At 38.7% G+C, this 23,234-nt stretch overlaps 1 long non-coding RNA gene across 2 annotated transcripts in view; it reads left to right on the top strand.

The window, feature by feature from the left end:
• The first annotated feature begins 3,026 nt into the window (after window positions 1-3,026).
• The window catches only part of LOC135412503 (uncharacterized), a 33,040-nt gene continuing 12,832 nt past the window's right edge, over window positions 3,027-23,234 (top strand). The window contains exon 1 of one of the 2 annotated variants that reach the window (XR_010429700.1): window positions 3,027-3,137. This is a non-coding gene — a long non-coding RNA (uncharacterized LOC135412503). Of the gene's footprint in view, window positions 3,196-23,234 lie in introns of both variants that reach the window. The other variant, XR_010429701.1, reaches the window with a different exon arrangement.

Below are 23,234 nucleotides of genomic sequence, written 5' to 3'. Positions count from 1 at the left end.
TCTCAGATTGCCCTGCCAAGTTCCTGAAGTAATCAGGAGTAAATTTCTTCAAGAGCAGTTGATTAAACACTTAATCTTGTCTCTACCATATAGTCTTATTATAGGTGAATTATGGTAGCTCATGAAACATGTTGCAGTCAGACAGGTTCATTCTGAATCAAAATCTGGGTTTTCACTAAGGTCCCAACTCCAACTTGGTTTGTACAGAAAAGACATCCTTACAAATTCATAAATGGAAAAGCAATGTATTGTGAAGAGATGTCCAATAGTACTATGGAGACAAATATTAAGTGCATTTTCCTTAACATCTTTATTAATGATATGAAAAGTCAAGTAAACAGCATATAAAGACAATGCTAAATGCAGAAACCTTTGCAAATGTATGAGCTGGTGTGGGAAAAATTCTAAGGTGTCTACAAAGCTTTGAAAATGTGTAAGAAACAAGAATACCCCCTAATTTTCCAGATTTACTCTGCAAAAATTAGTATAGATAACATATTTGATGCAAAAAATAATTGGAAATTTAATTATTTGATACGTTTTTTCGTATCTTCAAGAAATATTGTTGCGTACCTCGTGCTGGAGAGCTATAAGCATTTTTGGTGCCTTAGTTCCAAAGCATTAGCAGTGACCACAAATCTGTATAGACTTGAAGAAGGTTTGACATACTGATTCTGCCTGAAGGGAAAACCCTTAAAAGAATTTAGGGTTGTTAACTTTCTGAGTCTCTCAACCTCTGCTTTTCAATTCCTTGAGTTAACTTTGTGAAAAATTAAAATAATTTTAGAGGATTTTTTTAATTTTAAATTTTATTCCCATGGGCCCCGTGCCAGTAAAATGCTGGCAATAGTATTTCTGATTAGGCTTTTGTTTTATTATCTAATTCTTTGATCCACCATATTCATCTCTTGGTTGCTAAGAAGGATAGATTGCTTTCAGAGAACTTTCTGGGAAATGGTCCAGTTCCTTGCTTGCCTATTTGAATCTCAAGTTTGCTGTTAGAATTATGCAGTGTTATAGGGTAACCTAAGTCAGATGCAAAAACCCCGCTTCATTGGTTGGAAGACAACTGAGCACACATGCTCTCTGCAGAATAATATCAAATAATATGCTCAGTGCTTTGTATCTCACTTGTGCTTCATTACGTGATCATGTGGATTTCTGTTTTGCTCACTAAGACAAAGCAGTATAATAGTGTTTTGCTATACTGGGTGTTGTGTGAAGATGATTAATTTGTTAATCAGGTTATTGGATTTGATATAGGGGAGCTTGATGAGACTCTTACAGACTAAATAAATAAAATGAAAATTTCAGAGGTATTCACTGGATATATTTTGATTATAGCATAGCAGAGGTTGACTAGATACTGGATAAAATAATGGCATTTTGACTAATTTGTTTTAGGAGAAGTGAGACTAACAACTCTCATTAAACCAGCAGCATCAGAGACCTAAATGCATTTTGTTTGAATGCATCTGGACCTATTACAAACACATGTGGCACTAGCTACAGCCCATTAGCTCAGGTAAAATATAATGTTGTATAGTCTGGCCTGGGTTGTGCCTGGCTGCCTGTTTGTGTTTAAATTGGGAAGAAAACCACACCAACTCCCTCCCAGTACAACTGGGGCAACTAGGCTTTATAATGAACTGCAAATGTAATATATTCTTCTTTTCTGCATTGCAAAGGCTGTAGGGGGAAAGATCAGATGGTAGAAAGCAATAGGGATGATCTAGTTAGGAAAAAGGGAAGAAGAGACCAAACACTTTGGTGTAAAGCTTTGCCCTTTTATCATGGTGTTGTTGAGAGGAATTCTGTGCATAAAGCCTGTTCTTGGTATCAGTATCTTGCTTTGGAAATTGATGAATCTGAGGAAAAACTGGAAACACGGTGCAGTCAAACACCTTTCTAAAATGGGGGTGAGTCAGAAGCACTTTCTGGCTCGGAATCCAGGACCTCCCAGTTCCAGCCATGAAGCTGTGTACTGGAGCAGTAACTGCTGAACTAACAGTTTATGCTCAAGTGTTCACTCTTTTAATTATTAAGAAGAGGAGACTTTCAGTTTTTTCATGTTTTTGTGACACCTGGACTTTCAGGAACCTTTGTTGTATTTATATCCCCCTTGGTTCTGAACTTGAAGCCTGAATTTTGATGCCACCTCTGAAGGGCTCTGGTTCCACACAACTGCTGAAGTTTTTGAGAAACTGTGAAATGTCTCCTTTTTGTGTTTTCAAGACAGAGTTGTATCAATACAGTTTTATCTGTGTGCTAGGATCTACACTATGAATCTGTAAGTTTATTACACGCAAGTGTGTGTACTGCTAATGCGTTTTAAACTAATTTTCCTCAATAATCACTTCTTCATGCATCTTACCTTTGTAGAATTTATTATTTTGCATATTGAGTGATTTCACAAGTTCTCCCACCATCAAAAGTTCTCTGGAAATAAGTAAAATATAAAGCTCTTACTCTGGGGTCAAACCTAATTTTTTTCTTACTGTTTAAAAATAATTTTTATTCCCATGAGAACTTTCACAACTTGCTTTATTTTGACCTAGTATTGAAGTAAAGTGACATATTAGTGTCTTTAGTGTGTTACATAAGCTAAAACAATGCCAGAAGCTGAGAAATACAATGTTCTGGTCTTATCTCGCTTTTTTTTGTGGAGGCTCTGCTAGCAAAAAAAGTTCTTGTGTTTTCAGAGCTCTAGTCCTTTTTTCCACTGACTTTCTTCAATGTAGACTGAATATTAGAAGTCGAAGTTGTCCAGGCCCTGTGCACATAAGGATCTCAATTCAGATCAGTAGTTATTTTGAGCTTCATATACCTACTCCTTCAAAGCAGACAATTTTGAGTGGGCTGCCCAGGGAAGTGGTGGATTCTCCATCCCTAGAGGTTTTTAAGATGAGATTGGATGTGGCACTTAGTGCCATGGTCTAGTAAACATGGCAGTAGTGGATCAAGGGTTGGACTTGATGACCTCAGAGGTCCCTTCCAACCCAGCTGATTCTATGATTCTATGAATTGTGGTGCTCTAATCCACCGTGGTTCTTTCTCCAGATACTGCACTGCCTTAGTTTTATCAGGCCTGAGGAGAACCTGGAATGTCAGTGTAGGATGAAAAGCAGTGGCTAAAGGTAGACAAGGAGGGAAAAGCTTGACAGAAAATGCTGAAACTTTGCAGATTTACTATTGGTAATGAGAACAAGTGAAAAAAAAAGAAACCTGAAAAAGATGTATTTTGAAATAGATATATCTAAATGTAAACTGAATAAATAGTGAAATATTTATACTTTTTCAGTTCTGGGTGAACTCTCTGTTGTAAGAATTATCTTCTGATTTGTAAAGTCAATGGTAGTACTGAGAATTTATCAACCTGTTAAGAGAAAATGTATCATTAGCAAAAATCACAAGACACTTACTATGTCCAATGTTCCTGAAAAATTAATGATTTGGAGAGCAAGTTATATGGCTGGATGAGCTCCATGGTTTTCTATTTATTAATGCTGATGATCCCACATTAAAAGTTCATTTGGCAGCACTATAAATAGGAGTTGGGTTGGGTTTTGCCTTGTTTCTTTCTCTAGAAGATAGATTTATTGCTAATAAGTATCACCGAGGGAGGTGAATAATGTCTTTTGTTTCAATAGTCATTCAGCAACACAACTGCTTATTACTAGCTCAGTGAGTCAGTGTTTTCAGAAATTACTAACAATTTTATATGCCTCCATTTCTGGCTACCCAATTTGAGAGGCCATAAAAAGGCCTCTGTGGGGGGGTGGTTTGTGGTTTAGTGATTTGTTTTTTTCCCCTCTTCGTTTGTTTGGCTTATTTTGGTAGTTTTTTCTTTTTCCCTTTTTTTTCTTCCCCTTCTAGAAATCTGGATGTCGAATACTTAGTGCATGTAGAATTCAAGAGAATCCATCTCCTTCAGTGCTGCAAAGGGGATAAGAGGCAGTTCTAAAATGTATTGATGACTTTTCCATGCTCTTAGATGATAGAGAAGGACACTTGATTCTTCCACTTTACAATAACTTCCATGAAATATTTAATGCTCATCTGATGATTTATTCTTCTCTGCATAATGCAATCTAATAAAATGGTTTGGTTAATTATTTACATTGTACTGCTGCTGATATTTCTCTCCAACTGCTTTCCAGCAGTAGTTGTTTCTGCTTTTTACCAGGAGAGACTTTAAAAGGCACATCTTGTCAAGAAAACAGAATTATAACTTGTCTTATTTGTATCTGTGTGCTTTATAATGTGTGTGCTAGGTAGAAAATACTAATGAGGCAAGAAAAGAGGGACTTAAAATCACCTGGGAGACCCATGCTCAGGAATGAGAATAAATCCCGGACTTTGCTGGGGCTTGTGAGTGTGGCTCTGAGGGCTTCTGATGGCTATGTTGGCAGGATGAAAATCTGAAAGGGTCATTTTAGAGAGGTTTTTGAAGCAGCATCAGTATAGAGTGAAGAACAGTAAAGGACCTAAGTGAGATGCCTGAGGGTGATGATCCAGCACCACTGCAGAACTCTAAACAGCTTGCAAGGTGGTTGTGGGTATGCTTTTACTCCCATAATCTTGTTTCAATAGGGTGTATGTCTGACAGCCAGTAGTGAACATGGCAGCAGTGGCAAAGGAGGGAGGGACACTTCCTAGGGAAAAGAAGGTCTTCAAGTCTTTAGGTCTCATGAGTTCTGCTGTTGGTGATCTCCCTGGCTGCCTGAAAACACGCTCAAGTAAACATAGGAAAAGAAGATCTGCTAATGCTGACCTTCCATCAAAGGCTCCACTTGCTGACTCTGTTGCTTCCTCTCAGAGCATGAGGTAGGAGAGCAGAACAGCCCTTCTGCATCCTGCAGAAGCTGACTGGCTTCTCTCTGTGACAGCTGAATTATTGTGCTACTCTTGTAGTGCAGCGAGGATCAGCATTTCTAAATTCATAGGAGGGAGAGGAGCAGGCTAATATTTACATTTCTCTCTTGATCAGTCTTTGAAAAACAGCACTCCTAAAGGGGAAGAGTGATTCTCAGTTCCTAACTATTTGTCCAGCAAAGGTCAAAGGACATTCTTAAATATGGCATGGCTTAGCTTCCTAGATAGGATTAACTGGGATAGCCAGGTGTTAAGGTGACCAATTGTAAATTATACTAATAAACAACCTGAAAATTTTATTTCAGGAGTGAAGTGCTAGGGCCTGAGATAGGCCAGAACTGACTTACAGATGAATCCTGTACTGTCCCTATTTGATATAGAAAAATAGGCGAACTTTATACATAGATTAGCTAGACTGCTTATGCTAAGTATTATTACGTCAAACCATATACTTAAGAAATCTTTTGCCAAATTTTGTCTGTTAAACCAGATGCTTGAGAAGTTGTGCTCTACTATTGTGATTGTCTGCAAGATATTTTGGGGACCTTTAGAGGACCTTGCCCAAGTGAGGCCTGGACTCTGGCCATGCCCTGGCCCTGGGTGGTCGGGAAGACTATCACCAGATGTTTCCGCATTACAAAATATGCAACTTGCTCTGACTTGCCAATTTGGCCCTATAAAAGGTGGATGGACCCCCTTACAGCAAAGATGGGGACCTCACCTACAAGTAGATGCACTGTGTAGGATTTCCCCGCCCCATTGCTGTGACTCAGGGCTCCCCACTGAATGAAGTGGTCTGGATGATGGTAATGTATTAATGGGGTAACTGGTGATGTATCTTTTTTAATCAATATTCTTTGCTTGTATAGTAATGATTAGATGCATTACCTTGCTTAGTTTGTTTGTTGCCTAAATGGTGCGCGTGCTAAGCTTATTGCCATATTAAATGCATTATTTTGTTTTTGTGTTGTCTTAATACTGCTAGTAAAGTAAGACCATTCCCTCTATTGGTGTCTGTGTCCTCTCTATTGCCCATCAATTGGCAGAACAAGGAGACAAATCACAGGGAAAAGACCCTTGTAAATGCTTTGTAATATGTGCTATCAAAGCCATAAGGGAATTTGGTTTTTTAGCTTTCTCAAGAACTGCAATTTAGTCCTACACAAATTTAGATTATTCACTGCAATGTGTTCTACTAGGAAATAGATTTCCTGCCTTCTCTTTTGGTAGGGGAAGAGGAAATAAAGTCCCTGTACACAGTGGAGGACTTTTCTTGGGTTGCAAGGATGTGCTGTGCAGTCTAGAATCTAACTCAGGGCATCCCCTGAGAAGAACAAGATAGATTATTCTCTCAGAAACAGTGGCAAAAATTAGGAATAATCTCAGTCAGTTGACTTGCATTGGTATGAGAAAAGAACAAGGACCAAACAGTGAGGCTGATTAGGTAGTTTAACTGCTGAGTTGACTTTGATTTGCTTGCTGACAGGTCTCTAACTGCTGATGCTCAAAGCTTTAGTAGTATATTTTGGGACAAGATATACTCCACTTTGTGAGGTACAACTACTCCAAGGATAAAAATTGTGCAGTGGTTTGTAGGAGATAAGGTGTAACAATATCTGGCCCCTGTTACCTGTATGGGACCTGTATGCCTGTACATGCTTGTTGACTCAGTCCAACAATAATCCTGCCGACTTTCAGCACAGCAGACCATGCGTTAGCCCACAATGGAGAGGAATGCTCTTGGTTATTTTTAGACTTTATAATAAAGCAGCAACAACATATTGCTGCACTTTTTTTAAACCTTGCGAAGCCTGAGTGACTTGTTAGGGTTCAACTGTGCTGCAGACCTTGGAAACTTGCAAACACGTAGCCCTTTTGGTCACCACTGGCAGTATTATGGGGCAGAAGCCTTCCCAGCGAGCAGCTTGGAGACTTCATCAATGGGCTTATTGCTCAGCTGGGGACTTCAGATACATTCCTAACAATTTCTGTGCTAAGCCAGTTGCCCCTGGCTTAGTCATATCAGAGGCATACCACGTATCTGAGAATCTCACATTAGACTCATTTAAATAAACAAATGTATAGGGCAGTGAGGGATAGGGAGTGCACTGTAATTTTTTCAAAGGCTTTTGGCATGAGTTGAAGTGCTTCTTTATTCTTTCTAAGAGAATTCAGACTTGTTGCTTTAGGTCTCTCATGAGTTCTCTGTGCAAGGCTCTTGTGAAATTCCGTTATGCATTTAGAAATATTCAGGCTTTCAAATTCTGTAAATCCATGGCACCCTTTCAGACCTCCGTGTGATGAAAAAAAGCTGACAGTAGAATGATCTTTATCTCATGGTCTTTATATATAATGCAACCCTATATTCTTAAATAGCTTGCAAGACAAGGAAAATTAATTGTTCTTGTACATCAGTGATCATTTCTGCTATCAGTGCCCACCCATGTCAAACACTCTTGTTAACAGAGAACCAATGTCGACAAACAACTGACCCATACCTGCATGTTGCTTGTATACAAGTTCTCTCTTCTGTGCAGCCACCCATCAAAAACTGAGTTGGCAGTGGTAAATGGTATGCTGTTCAAAGAGCTGTCACAGGTATAATCTGCAGGAGGACATCTTTGAATTCACTTGTACATCTTACAGAGGTGATCATGAACATCATTGGCAGATGATAATAAATAAATAAATAAATTTCTTAATAAATACAAACACATCCTATTCCAGCATTAACTAATGCAAGTCATAGAACTTACTACAGTATTGCTGCAGTACATAAAAATGCTGAAGTCTTGTGTGAGTAGAAACTAAGCAAGAACATGAGTGAGATTTGAGGGTGTATGAAGTCCCAGGAGGAAAAAATGAAATACATTGAAATATGATTTCAAGTTATCTGGGTCTTCTAAGACTATTTCTATTACTTCTTAATTTCCTTTGCTCTTTGTTGGATATTGTTTCCTTATCTGGTATTCTCTCAATTATTAAAACCCAATTACTGTTTGTTTGGTTTTTAAAATTAATTATTTAAAATTCAGAATGAAGCATAAGAGATATCAAATAGCTGTGTCCATCACAAATTTTTTTGTACCTTATTAAAATTCCCATTAGTTTCTCGTACAACTGCTAGCCATCTCATTTTCTTCAGAGGAATTCATTTCAAGACTTGTGCATTTGTATATGAGATGGAGAAAATCTATTTCTACAGTTCTGTGTGCTATGAGCACCATTAGACTTGTCCTTTGGTTGAGGGAACTTTGGCACAATTTTATTCTGGGTGGCTGTTCAGGTCACTGCGACATTCAGAAATGGGCCTGATTTGCATTAGAATATTTAATTTGAAGTGCTGTGTCATTACACTTGTCTGTGCCCAAGAGAAGAGAATTAAAACTTCAGCAGAACTCTTTTCTTGCATGTCTTCATGAATTATTTTATTGTAAGAGTCAATGTGGCCATACTGTTATCCACTGGCTCAGGATATGTGGTGGATTTTTTGGGGGCTAGTGTCTTGGTGATGCTTTGATTTTTTTGCCCTGGGGGCCCATGAGAAATAGTATTATAAATTTCTTCTGAAACCATAAAAAAGTTAGACTTTCATATCCATATTATTATTGTCATATATTTTCTACTTAATGTTGGACCAATTTTAAAGGGTGTTTTGATTTCCAGTGCTTCTCTAATGCTTGCTGACTGGACTGACATCACACCATGCAGTGAACAGCAAGGTTCCCTGTGTCTCCAGAGGGATGCCAAGTTCTGCTCCTAAAATATAAGTTACTTTCAAAACAAAATGAGATTGTAAACCTTCCTCAGGAGAGCAGTCTCATGTCTGGCAGGAAGGTGAGGTCAGATGCCAGCCATGGTAGTACAGGTGCTGCTGCAGGACTCTGACACACGCAGCACTGAGCTTAAGCACACGTGCACATCCTGCTTGTGGCTAAGGAGCACTGTCTGTGGAGCAAATTCCTAGATATGGAGGCAGGGCTAGAATGGGTCCTCTAATACTTTCCAAGTTTCTCAGTGTTGTTGCTGGAGCTGAATTTGTTTGTCCCAAGTGGGAGGTACCCAGGCTGCACATGCCATAGAAGAGAGAGTTAGGGGGAAAGGGCAGTTGTTCGAGTGGACACTAAAAACAAGAGGCCTGTAGGTAGAATGAAGCTTGTTGGACCCACTTCTCTATGTCAGGGAAATGAGGAAATAAGTGAACTTTGCTGTGGGAAAGGCCATTCCCCGATCCTCTGCACAAGAGCCGCTACTGTCCCATCTGCCACCCAGTGGCAGCTAGTATGACTTCCAAAAGTTCTTGGTGGAGAAGTCAGCATCCCTCTGGAGACACAGGGAGCCATACTATGCACTGCATGGTGTAATGTCAGTCCACCAAGCAGGTATTACAGAAGCACTGGAAACCAGAATGCCCTTTAAAATTGGTCCACCATTAAACAGGAAAGAGAGGTGATGATAGTATGGATATGCAAATCTAAACTGAATGCATTTACAAATTGTTAACTCCATTGCCTCTTGGGGCAGAAGGAGTCCCAGGGAATTCCTGTGCTGACTAGTTACTGACTAGTCCATTCTTTGTACTTTACAAGCTACTGGAGACCTCAAGATTGAAAGCTGAGAGCAGGAAAATAGGTGTTGTTGTTGAAGAGTCAAAGGATACTTTCAAAAATACATTGGCACCTAGTTTCCTCTGGAAATTTGAAGTAGATGGTGTTTGCACATTTATGTGCTTCTGAGTGCTTAACCATTGTGTAGAATTTTCAAAGAACACTTAATGTGCATCAATATGTTCTTCTGTTCTGTCATTACCAAAGCAACTGATTTGAGGTTCATACCATGGATACTTAAGAACCTCAGAAAGTGTAAAACTTACTTTTCTGGATCCCGGTCTAGTATCTTCTCTGTAAGAATATGCTTTCTCAATATTTTTCTTGATTGTGTCTGCAATACCTTTTGATTTATTTGGCTGATTTCTCAAGGTTACTAATTCTTCAGTTCAAAAAGCCTCATTTTCCTTGATGCCTCCATGCTGATATATTAGCAGAACAGAATGTGTTGACAGTCAGCTGTTGTATTCGTTACTAACTTGCTTTAGCTGGTTGTCCATTTCTAAAACTTTCCTTTTGTAATGTGTTACATTAATTTTTCTTATAAGCTAAAGCTTGTAATGATGAAGGTAGGCTGGAGTGGGAGCTGATGGTCTGCAAGAATTTACAAAGCATATGGGCAGCTGTTGGGAAAATGTGTAAAAGTGTGCCTCGTTCAATGGTTGACCTTAAGCATTTTTTTTTTTTTCAATTTAATGTATTTTTTTATTACTCAATTTAAACTTCTTAACCTACACATGAAAGAGGAAACACATTTGCTTGAGGGGACCACTGACAGTATGGATTGCTTTAAAATTGTTTTTCATTGGAGTATTATTAAAGGCAAAACCTAGCATAAAGAATTTGAATTAAGGACATTTAACAGCAGGAACATAGCAGAGAGTCAGGGGGGAAAAGGCATTTATAATATAAATGATGATGGGCAGGGTATTTTGCATGTAGACAGTGCCACTAATTAACAACTGTGAGGTGGCCCAGGACCGGGACTGAGCTCAGAGGAAGACAAAAGTCCAGATGGCAGGCTGTGATCGGGAAGTGTGGAGCGTCAGACTGTGTTACAAGGTTATTGCAAGGTGAGAACAGGGACTTTTTTTTTTCTTTCTTTTTGTTAGAGCAAATTCTCTAAGAGAAACTTCATGGGGTCATGATGATCTGCTGCACAGATAGACCTAGCTTTAGAGCTAAGCATACCTTCTGTTTTTCTCCCAGGGTTTTGCGACAGAGATGTTGCCTGGGAGATATTTAACTGCTGGAAAAGAGAAGTGAAAACTGTTACATGGAAGCAAATGTAAAAGCAAATATTTGATTTACCTTGTGTGCTAGGCATTTAGCTGAAGAGTTCATAGTCTAGGGGTGATATCGTTAATCCCTTTGTGGATGTGCAAAGAAACGCATCAGCCCAGGAGGCCTGGGAGAGCGTTAGAGAATGGAGGGTGATGCAGAGGCCAAGGTGCTCCCTCCCATGGGCATGGGAGCTGTGTGTTCTGGGACAGTGAGCAGCATCTGTTCTTTACTTCACCTCTGCAAAGCTTTTTCATCTTATTGTAGCATGTATCATGTATGCCTTGCTCGTCTCTCTGGGCGTAATGTATCTCAGTACTTTTCTTTCAAGCACTGCATTTCTTAGGTAAGTAATCCCATGTGTTTTGGCAGCATCATCGCTTTGAGAAGTATCTGGCACTACATGGAATACTTGCAGAATGGAGCCATAGAATAGGATATAATTAGGATGACACACATCATATGCCAATACTCAGTGAAATATTGAGGTCTCATAAGTCTAATTTTTCATGACATATATCAGTTTTTGACATAAGGTCAAAAAACTTTTGAGAAAAGGTGAAACATTACTGGCTAGTGTGTGGGGCAGTCAAATTTCAATAACAAAATTCTTCTTCACACAATATCTGTATTGGATGCAAAATATGAATGCATAGCAACCAGAAAGAAAGACCCAGAATATATCCTGTTGCTAATACCACTTGCCATGGTTTACAGGTAGATGTTTCATCCCTTAAACTGATCATAGAAGGGTGTCTGTTAATGGTTTTGTCCTATCTAATACTTAATTGGAGTCTCCAAATGTGAAGTAAATCTTCTCAGGCCATATTGAATTTCAGATTAAAATCTGGTCTTAGTTTATCTTTTGTGATGCTGTAATAAGATGTAGCTTCCAGACTTAAGGCTGGAGATATTTTTTTTTCTGCTGTTTAGGGTCTATATTTACTGTTCAGCTTCAGTCCGTTAAGAGGAGAAACTTGCACTGCAAATTCAGGCCTGGGCTACTAGTTGAGGACAAACTTTAATACCTGTATGTATATTACATGAGAATAATTCATAATGTATAGTATGAGACAAATGCTCTTGCTTACTATTAGAAGAATGCTTGTGAACAGTTTTTTGTTTTTGTTATATAAATATTTGTTATTTGAAACTAGTTCACCATACGTAAAATGTTGAGCCAAATGTTTACTATATGAAAACATTTGCTGTATAGAATCTCAATCAATGTTCTTAGTAAGCATAACCAAAGATGCTGGAAATAACAGCTGCAGGGAATTGATTGAAAATTCACTGAGTATAAAAGTATAATGTCTTTGTACTTTTAGTGGAAATAAACTACGATGCTCAGTTGAGTTACTGACTGAAACTTCTGCCACTCATAACAATTTTGTATATTTGTGGAAAGCACAAAATGACAGCACTGAATATGTCACTTTTTCTGTTTCATTTTTGCCTTGGCACGAGGCAAGAAAAAGGTTGTGGGACACATTATGGCAGTCAGTAGAAAGAGCACTAAGTAAGATTCCAAAAGCTCTAGTATGATGTTCTAGTGATGATGAAAAATGTCCTTCTATGCAATTTTGGATTAAATTGACATTGAATCATTCACTTTCTATTTCAATATACTTTCTTACAGTAGTAATTTCCTGGATTTTACTGTATGAGAGGCAGCTGCCAGCTTTTCTGTTCTGTATGTGAAGACAGAAATGTTGTAGTCTGACAGAGCTGACAATGACACTACATAGACTAAAACTTTCTGTAAAATTTATAAAGCTCTGAGTTTAGAATTTAGGGTAGAGTTCAGCAAAAAAACAATACTAAAGATGATCAAGGGCAAATTTCAAATTGCTTGTGAAACACAAACTCTGGATAACTTTTTCTCAGGAGTGTTCTGACAGATTTTAGTCTTCAAACTTCTAGTTTAATTTAATCAGACAAATTTTTTTTGGTTAAAAACTTTCATAATAGAAATAAATGCAGCAATATATGAAGTGTAGTGCTGCAAATTCAGGTATTATATAGGCAGCTTAATGGAGTCCTATGTTTATAAAATTTGCTCTTTTCCTCTTGTGGACTTGGTCTCTTCATAATCCTTGGGCCTATATTTGTCCATCCTTACACTGATGTAAATTGGGAGTAATACACTAATATCAATGGAAAACTGATGTAAAGCCTCTCAGAGATCTGTATTAGAGGTTTTGCATTTAATTTCAGCTTCCCTTGAATCTTTATAGTAGATACATAAAGCTTTGTTGCACATGAATTGTGTGTACATGTATATTATATATTAAATGCTTTCAGCTAGTAGTGAAATGTTTTGTAATAATTCTTCATCGGTGATGTAGTAAGAAAATACAAAACAGTAGGGAATTGGACCACCAAAGATTTAAATCTAGGGTTTTTCTACTCTTGCATAGTTGCTACTGTGACTGTGCACCAGGACATACCTGAGTTAACTTTAAATTATCTGGCTTGACCAAGAGTGCAGTAGTGTGAGGTACCTGCCAAGAGTTTCCCAAGCTTCCAGGAAAGGCATTTCAGCCTTGTGTTGAGCTTGTTGCTGTAGTTAGCTCAGTGTAGCCCGACCTAAATTTGAGACATTGACTGTGCTGCAGAGGTGGTTTTCGCATCACATGGATGCAAGCGTATAACTTACAGGGTATTTTGTTATCTCTGTGTCTGATCTGCTGCTTCTGAGGGCTGACGTAAACCCTACTGAGGGGCACGTTGAAGCCTGGAGCTGTCAGGAGAAAATAAATATTTATATGGAAAGGTACGGGTAGTTCTATCTTAGACATTTTTACCCCATCTGACTTGCAGGTGCAAGGGGTGATGTAGAAAGAGGAGGAGGGAGCTGCTGAAATGTGAAGGTCAGGACATGTAATGGCTGGCCTTTTCCATGTGCTCTCTGGGCATGGCAAATTCACTTAAGGTAGTTCAGGGGCCAGGAGTGATGTCTAGCCTTATCTGTGGAGGTGGTCAGAGGGAGGTTCTGAAATACCCATTGGGGAAGTAAGAGTGCAGGGTTGGAGTATGGGAACAGAGACCTTTATTTCTGGTGATGAGAAGAGTAGCCATTTGGTAACTTTTCCTAATAGTGATATGGGGGCAGGAGGAGAGAGAAATACCAATCTGTCTTTGCTTCTGCTAGAAGATATTGTGAATTACTGCTTTATCTCTCCTGAATCAGTCTACTGCTTCCAACTGAAATTGGGTTGGAAATTTTAGATGTATAGCATTCCTGAAGTGAAGGAGTATGTTAGTATGTGCTTCATGTGCAAAACCCTGATTTCTACAAATATATTTATTTCTTGTGCCTTGTAGAAGAGCCTCTTAGGTTAAATGTTCTGATATGAATAACAAAGCAGAGTGACCTTTTGCTGTCTGTGCATACCCAAAGGATATAAGACATGCAGTTTATACTGCTAAATATCTGTGAAGTTATATTGTTGCTGGGTTCATTATTAGTAGATCTTTATCTTCTAAAATTAATGGTTCCCTTTGTCAGATTTAAATTTTCCATGCAATCACTTCCCGGTGGTAACAAAAGATACCTGATTTAACAGCGATATTTGCTAGAGAGACTCACCATCAGGTGATTCAGTCTGCCCATTATTAGTCTTTACTTTGCTCCCAGGGAGTACTTTTCAATTCAGTTTGCCTCATACTGTGTTTGGCTTGATTTCTTATTGAAAATGAAAATGTTTTGCCCTTAGATTCTTCAGAGGCTTTTAAAAATGAATAGTGAGAAAAAAAAATCATTAAGGTTAAAGGCAAGAATAATGTGTTTGAGAAAATGGGAGCATTGGAATTTTTCACTCTTTGACTCATGCCAACAGCTTTTCACTTCATTCTCAACAACATTGTTGTCCTTTGCTGTTTGCCTCTCAAATCAGTCATCTGTGGAGCAAGAGAACGAGATGACTGTATATATATAAAATCATGAAGGTGTCAGATGCAGCCACAGAAGTGCTGGGTAAGATATTTTCAATAGGGTAGCAGAGTTGGTGTTGTAGCTGGTACTGGACATTCATTCAAAAGGCTGCCTACACCCTGTTTCTGTTAATGAAAGGCACTCCAACGTAAGCAACGAGCGTCAGAAATGCAGCATTGATGCGGAGGGTGGGCATTTTACCAAAGGGATTGTAATTGCCTGGATGGCAGTGCCAGAAATCCCAAAGTTACATTTCAAAGTACATAAATACTGACTCATGGTACATCTATATTAGCAGTTTAGTTTGGACAGAGGACACGCTTTTAAACTGAGCCTCTTGGGTTTTCACACTTAACTGCTTTGGGTTCTCACTGAGGAACAGTCTTGGGCTGTGGAAACTGGTGGTAAAACTAAGCAGTCAGGCCTAAACTCCTGTGTACAAGAGCACACCTGAATATGCTCCAGCTGCTAATGGACTTCCAGCCTGTGGGGACAGACTACAGCAAGTTTGAAGTGCTGCTTCCTCTCTCTCCCTGAGGTATACCTAGTGTGGAAGTGTGCTGCTCAGCACCAAGGGTTCTGCTCCACAGTTGCACTCCAGTTTGCACCATGCTACCTAATGATGCAGATATAACTGTAAAGCGTCAGCCAAGGGTTTCATCTTGTCTGACTGGCTTAAAAGTAGCTCTGCTGGTCAGGAGCAGAGACATAGAAGACATGAATCACCCTCTTCTTTAAGGGAGTTCTTGAGATAAGCTGAACCAACCTTAGCGGTCTTCTATTTTTTTTTCCCATAGCCTGTAAAGGAAGGCTAACTTTTAGGCATCTTGCATCTAATTACTAGAGTTAAATGAAAAGAATAATGTGCGAAGTGGGGAAGAATATATTCTGTAAGAGACTCAAAATTACAAGAGAATAGACCAAAACCAACCATGAGGAGATGACCAAGAAGCTCTTATTCTCATAACAATTATTTTAGAAGAATGTGCTATAATATTAACTAAAAAATATTTTTATGGGATGGTATTAAACTGAGATGTTAAAAGAAGACACTATATATTTGGCTGTGGAAATAATGATAAAAAAAGGAACAAATTTTTTGCATAAGTGCTACATCATTCAGCAGCTCATCAGGAAGTTATGATTATGGGAGGGTTTTGCTTCAAATCCTAGACAATTTGCATGTTCTGTGAGAGGGGGAAAAATGGTAGTTAGATATTGTTTGTTTGGAAGCCATACATGAGATAGAAAATGGATGTGCCACTTGACTTAAACCTTTCATTGTCAGTTGGCCAACACATCTGATTGAGTATGGTGTCGTGTATTTGCACCATAGGTGCCTGTGTTTTGTCTCACAGTAAAATAGAGAGGGAATAATTTCACAAGGTACATCTCAGAGATTCTTAATTGCTGTTTTTTTTAGCAGATATTTTGATTCAGTGATCAATTTAACTTATTTCCAGAAATGTTCTAAAAATGCATTTAGTTTAATCTGTTTTGAATGTTTTTGGTAAGTAGGACTATTAATGGACTCTGTTTGGGTCACATATTCTGATATTAAATTTTATCTTTTTTTTGGTTAGCTTGCAAATAACATCTGATAATGCATTACTTTTAACATTTTCAATAAATCTTTTTATTTTTTATGCTGTGGCATTAATGCTAGAAATGCTGAAAAGAATAGGTTCTTTAGTCAGGCATTTGCAGAGCTTTTAAAATTGATTCTTCATATTTTTTTTCATTGTGTCTAGCCTGGTTTTGTCTTGTTACATGAGCAAAGATCAGCTCTTTTTAATTCTCAATCATTTTAATGGAGAATTCAACCTCAATTATGGTTTTAGGTTATCTCTGATATTCTAATGACAACTTAAAGACTTCACTTTCCAGCATGGGTTAAGCAAACACAAAGAAAAACCTTGCAATCTTTCTCTGTGTTGTCTGAAAATCCACTGAGAAAAACTTATCTTTTGATTCCGTGGTTACCACCTGGGGCAACAACAATGTTCTCTCTACTGTACTTTCAGCTGCTTATGACAATTACTACTTGAAACATAAACAGCTCTGGTGAGACAGTATATTTTTAGCTGGTATCTCCTTTTTCCTCACTGAACAGGAAAAATGTGGGTAGGAGTAAAAGTCAACAGATACAGTCTTTGCTCTGTTTTGCTTGATATGGAACAGTAAGTCTTGTTTCCTATAGTTGTGTTTAGTGATGTGTTTGCTAATGGGCATGAACCATGATCAACCAATATTTGTTTTAGGCTCACTTGCCTTTTTCCACCCCTCTTTAGTCTAGCTAAGCCACCAAGCCTATTAAGCTGCTGGGCTCTTTCCAGAGTACCAGCAAAGCTGCTACCCACTTCAAACTGATCTGGCCATTTTGGATCACTGTAGATCTTACATGACCCCAGGCTTGTTGGATACTGGTTTTGTGTTGGGATTTGCTTATGCAGTTAGCTCTGGTACTCCCACTGAGTCAGTCTAGAAAAGGTTAACCTTTTCAGACAAAGACAAATATTAAAGCAAAGATGAGCAGGCTTTATTGTTTCAAACTGTTCAAAAGCTGGTTTCAATTTGCCCAGGAAAGAAAATTATTGTACATCTATGTTAGAAAATAATGTGGCACAGTAGAAGCAGAACTGAAAAGTAAACCGATGATGAGGACTTAGCATCTGCACTATATGTTTCAGCAGGTTTTTCTTTGGTCTAGTCCTAATATGATACACGGACAGAATGTCCCTGGAAGGCATCAGGTGAGGTCCTGGACAATGTCTTTTAGATTTTTTTTTAATTTTTTTTTTTCCCCCAAAAGGTTTCCTGCTTATGTGCTCTGAAACCTCTGCCTAATGTGAAGCACAGCACAATAAGCAGGGATACTTGGAAGATCTACTTCAAAACCACATTTGAATCAAATTAGGTGTATCCTATGACCCGGAAGGCTGTTAGAAGAAGATCTAGTAATTGTAAATGAAGGCATTCAGGATGTTGGTACCAAGATCAAACATTTTCTCTTCTGAATTCCACCTAAACCCTTGTCTTCAAGAAGACTATATTAAGAGTACCAGAGTGTTTGGGGGTGGTTTTTTTCTGGTTTCTCCTATTCCTATTCCTCTGCTTTGTTTGGGCAATTATTTGGTGAGGAATGGCATGGGGATGTGCTTTTTTATTGTGCAAATGTCCCAGCCATCAAGGACCAGCCATTCTCGCTGCTGACTCTCTCATTGACTCTCCCATAATAAGTATTAGAGGTAAAATGAAGCAATAGCAGCTAGATAGTCCTGTATGTGAATTTTATTGTCTCTCATGTCTTTGTCTGACATGAACAGAATGTAGAGTTTTCTTGAGGGTTTGCTGTTGGGAGCAGCTCAGCATTGTGTGACATACTTATAGAAAAATAAAGAGCAACTCTTTACTCTAGGTAGCATTCCTACCTGTGAGGTATGCTGTGGATCCAAGTTCCTCCTCTAAGAGGAAGAGGCACTGTGCATCCATCTGAGATACCTCTGCTCTTCTGGAAGGGTGATCTTTTTGTTCTTAGAAGAGAGTCTTGCTGTGGAAGGTAGTGAATGAAATGAATATATGGAAATTTTGTTTGAGAATTAAGTAAGCAAAGATATATATTTACTTAAGTGTAAAAAACTGCCAAGTTAATGAAATGTCTTACTAGTCTCCTAAATTTCTCATATTGACCTGATAGGTAAGAGGAATCCCTGTAATGGCACTGTTACTTTGTTACTTGAGATAAATTTGGCTGAGGAGAATGGATTAGTAAGGGAGAAAAGGACTACCTAGTCCAAGTCATGCATTTCCAGTACCTTGATCCATTTAAATTTTTTTGCTCTCAATATTATTTAAAGATTGCATCTTTGAAAATAGCCCCAAAGTATAACTGTTCTCCCAATAATGGGAAAAAATAAAGGTATTAAAATGTGCAATTTTCTGTTGGAAAAAATAAAATGATCCCACAGAGGAAATAAAATTACAAGATAAACCAGGAATAGTCTGTGTAGGTTATATGAAGGTCTATGTGATGGCGTCCTCATAAAGTTGTTTGTCTTCTCTCTAGGGGTTGTTTTCTAACAATAAGGTAGGCTGACCCTTTGGGAGAGTAACAGTTAATACTTTGCTATCACAGGAGGGAATAGTTCTGTGGTCAGCTTCCCGGGATAAGGTGATTTGGACTGGCTTTGTTAATGCATGGCAACATCACAGTAATTTTGCGTTATTGTCTAGTGCTGCTGGAAGCTAACAGGGAGGATGGTATCTGGAAACAATAAAAGGTAGAAATAAAAGAACACTAAGAAAAGAATAAGTCTCACTTGAGGGAGTTCACATTTGTATCTGGTTTTACGGGGCTGTGAAATTATACTTCTTACTGAATATCATTTTGATTGTGACTGCACTAACTATTGCTGTTACCATGAAAGTTTATTTTAATGCTTTATGGAAACTGGCACTGAACTTTCCAAAGTTTTAAGTGTTTTTTGTTCTAGGCTATCAAAATGCCTCTCATAGAAGCAGAACAAGAAAGGCCAGAAGAAAGGAAATGAATGAGCCTTTAGTAATGCTGGACGTGGTTGGTATTAGAAAACTTGGATTTCAGGAAGCAGGTCCTGCAATGAACAGATTGTCTCATTTAAAGAACAGCAGATGTGTCATGGAGAACTTCTCAAACTGTTGTGATTTTGCCTATTTCTTACCATTACTTTTGTTGTCTTTTTGCCTTTTATTGCCACACATAATTGCATAAGAGCAAAGCATATTGTTTAGGTTTCATTTAAGTTTATATTTCCCACAAGAAACAGCATTACTTTGAGTATCAGTATCAGCACAGTATTGTTCCCTTTAGTGGAGCATAAGACCACCTGATAGTAACAAGGGTAAGAAAAATACTGTAACTCAGGTGATAACGTACCTGTGATGACTTACTGCTAGTTTTGTAACCTCAGGATCCCACTTTTGGTCAGTCTTGCTGGCAGCAGTGGTCAGTCAAGCTGCCAGTAAAAGAACACCACTATCTCCTTCTGTTAAATGCAGTGAGATTAAGGTGAAAATCAATTTCTGCTGTCTGAATTAGATCCTCTATATGTGTGGATATCATGGACTGCTGGGTTGAAATGCCAGGTGGTTTTTGGAAGAGAGAAAAGATTGGACTTTGTGGAGTAAATCCGAAAATAAGTTTTCATAAATAAAAATATAATTTTTTTCTAGGGAGATGCAGGTGCCTGGGTTTTTTTTCTGACCTCCAGAGAAAGAAATGAAGAATGGAAAGTGGAGGCAGTGGTTTAAACTACTTCCAAGTTATGGGGATGGGGGGAGGTGTCAGTGTGATGGGACAGTGCTTGAAAGGAGTCGCTCCCAAAGGTGGCTGTGGCCTCTGGGCACTGCAGGGCCCAGGTACGCAGGGTGACCCCAGGTGAAGCCGTGTGGCTGTGGGAGGTGACCTGCCTGATGCCTGGGGCTGAGGCTGCACTGCCCTTGGCTTGGGCAATGAAGACAGGTCCTGGCTTCAGCACTGTGGCCCTGGGGAGCCAGCAGGCTCCATGGTGCCATGGTGTCATGGCAGCTCTTCAGAGTGAGAAGAGCAGGTCTCAGTGGTGTCTGGAGACTGGTGCTTGGTAGGTGGTCCTTGGTACTGTTAGCCTACTTCACCAATTTGGTGAAGAAATATAACTGGTAAATGATTTACTATTTCTTCTTCTTGTTTGCATGCTTCCTTTTTTTATTGTCTGGGCATCTCCAGATTTATGCCCTTTTTCTTTCTGAATGGTTTCCTTTTTTGTTATCTCTTTGTTGCCTGGTATTGAAGCATTTATACCTGTTCTCTGTTTCTCTAACTTATCCTGTCGTCTCCTAAGAAATCAGCAGAGCTCCCCTTTTTGTCCTCCCTTCCTCTCTCTTGTTAAACCTTTTTTTTTTTATTTTGTGAAGTTAGCTTGCATGGGACATTTTCTTAAAAACACAAACCTTGCTGCATAGGGAATGCACGTGTCTCCTTTGCTGTGCCTGCCTCTCAGGAGTTAAGTGATCCAAAGAACTAAGTCACTTTTGATGTCTGCTCATTGTCAGTTCTTATTTGGTGCACAGTTTGTTCAGAGGAATTTAGATGGGAAAAGCCACTGAACAAATGGATCACAACCGTGTTTGAAGGAGAAGTTGGATTAATATAAAAGGGAGTGTTTGCCAAAAGTTGCCCTTGAGGTGACAGTGGGTTTACCATTGTGATTTCTGTGATTTTGCTGTGCTGACTGTGCTCATGATAGCATGCAGACAGCTGGGGAGAGGCACTTCTCATCCAGCATGAAGTGGCTGTGAAAGTGATAAGCGGTGGTTTATACTGCATGCTGATAAATGGCCTTGATTAGGAGGTTGAAAGGTGTTCTCATGATTCTGGCCATAGGCAAGCCCATTGCTGTGGTGCTGTTTTTACTTGTTTGTTACACTAGCCAGTATTTATAAAAAATAAAGTGGTTATGCTATTTCACTCCTTTAATAACCTGTAACTACCTCTGTCCTAGGGTACATGTTTATTCTTACACACTAGTGCAGTAGGCAGCAATTTTAACATCTTCAGGTTCACTCTGGAGTGAACTTGGCTGTTTGGAGAAGTTGCTGAAAGTGTTGGGAGATCACCATTCATGTGTGACAATTTGCAACCAAAAGTTGTTCTTTTTCAAGGAAGTATTGCAGCATTATTTGTAAGGATTATTTTGAAAAGTGGGTTCTCTGCACTACCTGTTAGTGATGCTGCTCTGCTCCTGTAAATTTTTCTCTTCTAATAGGATATCCTCATCAGAGATGGAGACTCTTTGACTTTACCTTCTTGGTGAGGAACAGTCAGAGATGATAGAGACTGCTGCTAAACTTTGTTTTGTAAATGGTGTCTCTAAGACTAGCAGTTAGCTTTGAAAGCTGTTTTGTGTAAGATGCCTCAAAGAAAATAATTTTAGATTAATAACTTTTTGTTTTCAGCATTTTGTTTTATTTGGTATGTCTGAGAAATCACTGCCTTGCAAAGCTGTAGTCCTCAGTAAAGTACACATTTTGGATAAACCTCCACTCTTTAAAGTGGTCTTGGCTTCATTGTTGTCTGTCATGAATTTAGTTCAGTCTGGGAGTAAAGAGTTCTAGGGAAGCAGAATTCTCTCTCTGTCTGCCTGACCTCCAGTCAATAAAGATTTCTTGTCACTTTTTGTTAAGTATTCAGCCTTCTATCATTTAAGTCTTTCTCAAAATTGCTATTTCACTGTTAAGGCATTCTGTAATACAAAGTTGTTCCAAATACCATGCTGACAGTTGTGAACTGTGGCTCACCTCATTTTCACACGCTCTTACAGCATGCTGGAATGTACTTCCAAACGTGCCAGAGACAAAAGACCCTGTGAATTGAAACAAGTTATATGGGCTTAAATTTAGACCTTAATATAACATTAGGGGGACTCTGGACAACAGATATGATGATCTAGAGTATGCAAAAGTCATACAATCAGAGAATGGCTTGTGTTGGAAGGGACCTTAAAGGTCCAACCTGGCTTTGAATGCTTCCAGGGATGGGACATCCATAGTCCTAATAACATAAAAAGTGCATAATTTGAAAAACTACATAGTTTTCCTATGGCTACCAAATATTGCATAACCGCCATCCCCTAAACACAAGTGGTTTTCCACATTCACGTTTTCTCTAAAAATAGTGCTGCTTTGTTTCTTTTTTCTTTTTAGAAAGATGTATGTGCATAGTTCCAAGAGTCTTTCCGCTTTCATCAGTGTTGTGTGTTTTACCTCTGCTTTGATATACTGTCACTTTCTTCCTTTCCTATAAATATGGATGTTTATATGAAAATATGTTTCACTCATTTTCAGGTGGCATTTTCGCATTCTTGATGATAACAAGATGGCAAGCTGTGATATATATGTTCTTCTAGAGGCACGAAGAGTTTATAATGAGTCATTATTATAATTTGTGTGTGTGCCTTTGATGTTATTGTAGATTTCCAGGCAGATGTCCCACCCGCTGTGTGTTCCTAGTTTCAGTCTGATGAACTGCTAAAGCTACTGGACACTCAACAGTAGCTCCGGCATCCCACAATGCACTAGTAATAAGTTTTCTTCAAGATGAAGAGGCTTTTAGTGCAACACACAATCAGTAGCCCACACTGAAGGAAACAAATCAGAAAACCGCTGTTCCATAAGCATAGAATTGAAAGAGATGCATAAGTAAAATGATAGACTATCCATTCCAGTTTGGAAAGCATGAATAGGATTTTTGATGAAGCTTAATTTCCTTCAAGCTCTTCAGCCGTGGCTAAACCATTTAAAATAAAAATAGATGTGTTAGGGAGAAGGGTGCTCATCACTGTTTATTATTTTGAAAAGGCACGGGTCCTCCTCTATCTGTTTGCTAATGACAAATGAGTTGAATTCTTCTCTCAATTTCAGCAGCATAGAAGTAGGCTGATTCCCCCAGCTGCTGTGACTTTGCTTCATATTTGTGGCAGAAAATGGAAGGAAACATCTGGACCAGTGACTTTTAATGA

The sequence above is a fragment of the Pseudopipra pipra genome, chromosome 3 (genome assembly GCF_036250125.1).
Source record: "Pseudopipra pipra isolate bDixPip1 chromosome 3, bDixPip1.hap1, whole genome shotgun sequence".
Taxonomy (NCBI): Eukaryota; Metazoa; Chordata; class Aves; order Passeriformes; family Pipridae; genus Pseudopipra; species Pseudopipra pipra.
This window is presented reverse-complemented; position numbering and strand designations above follow the sequence as displayed.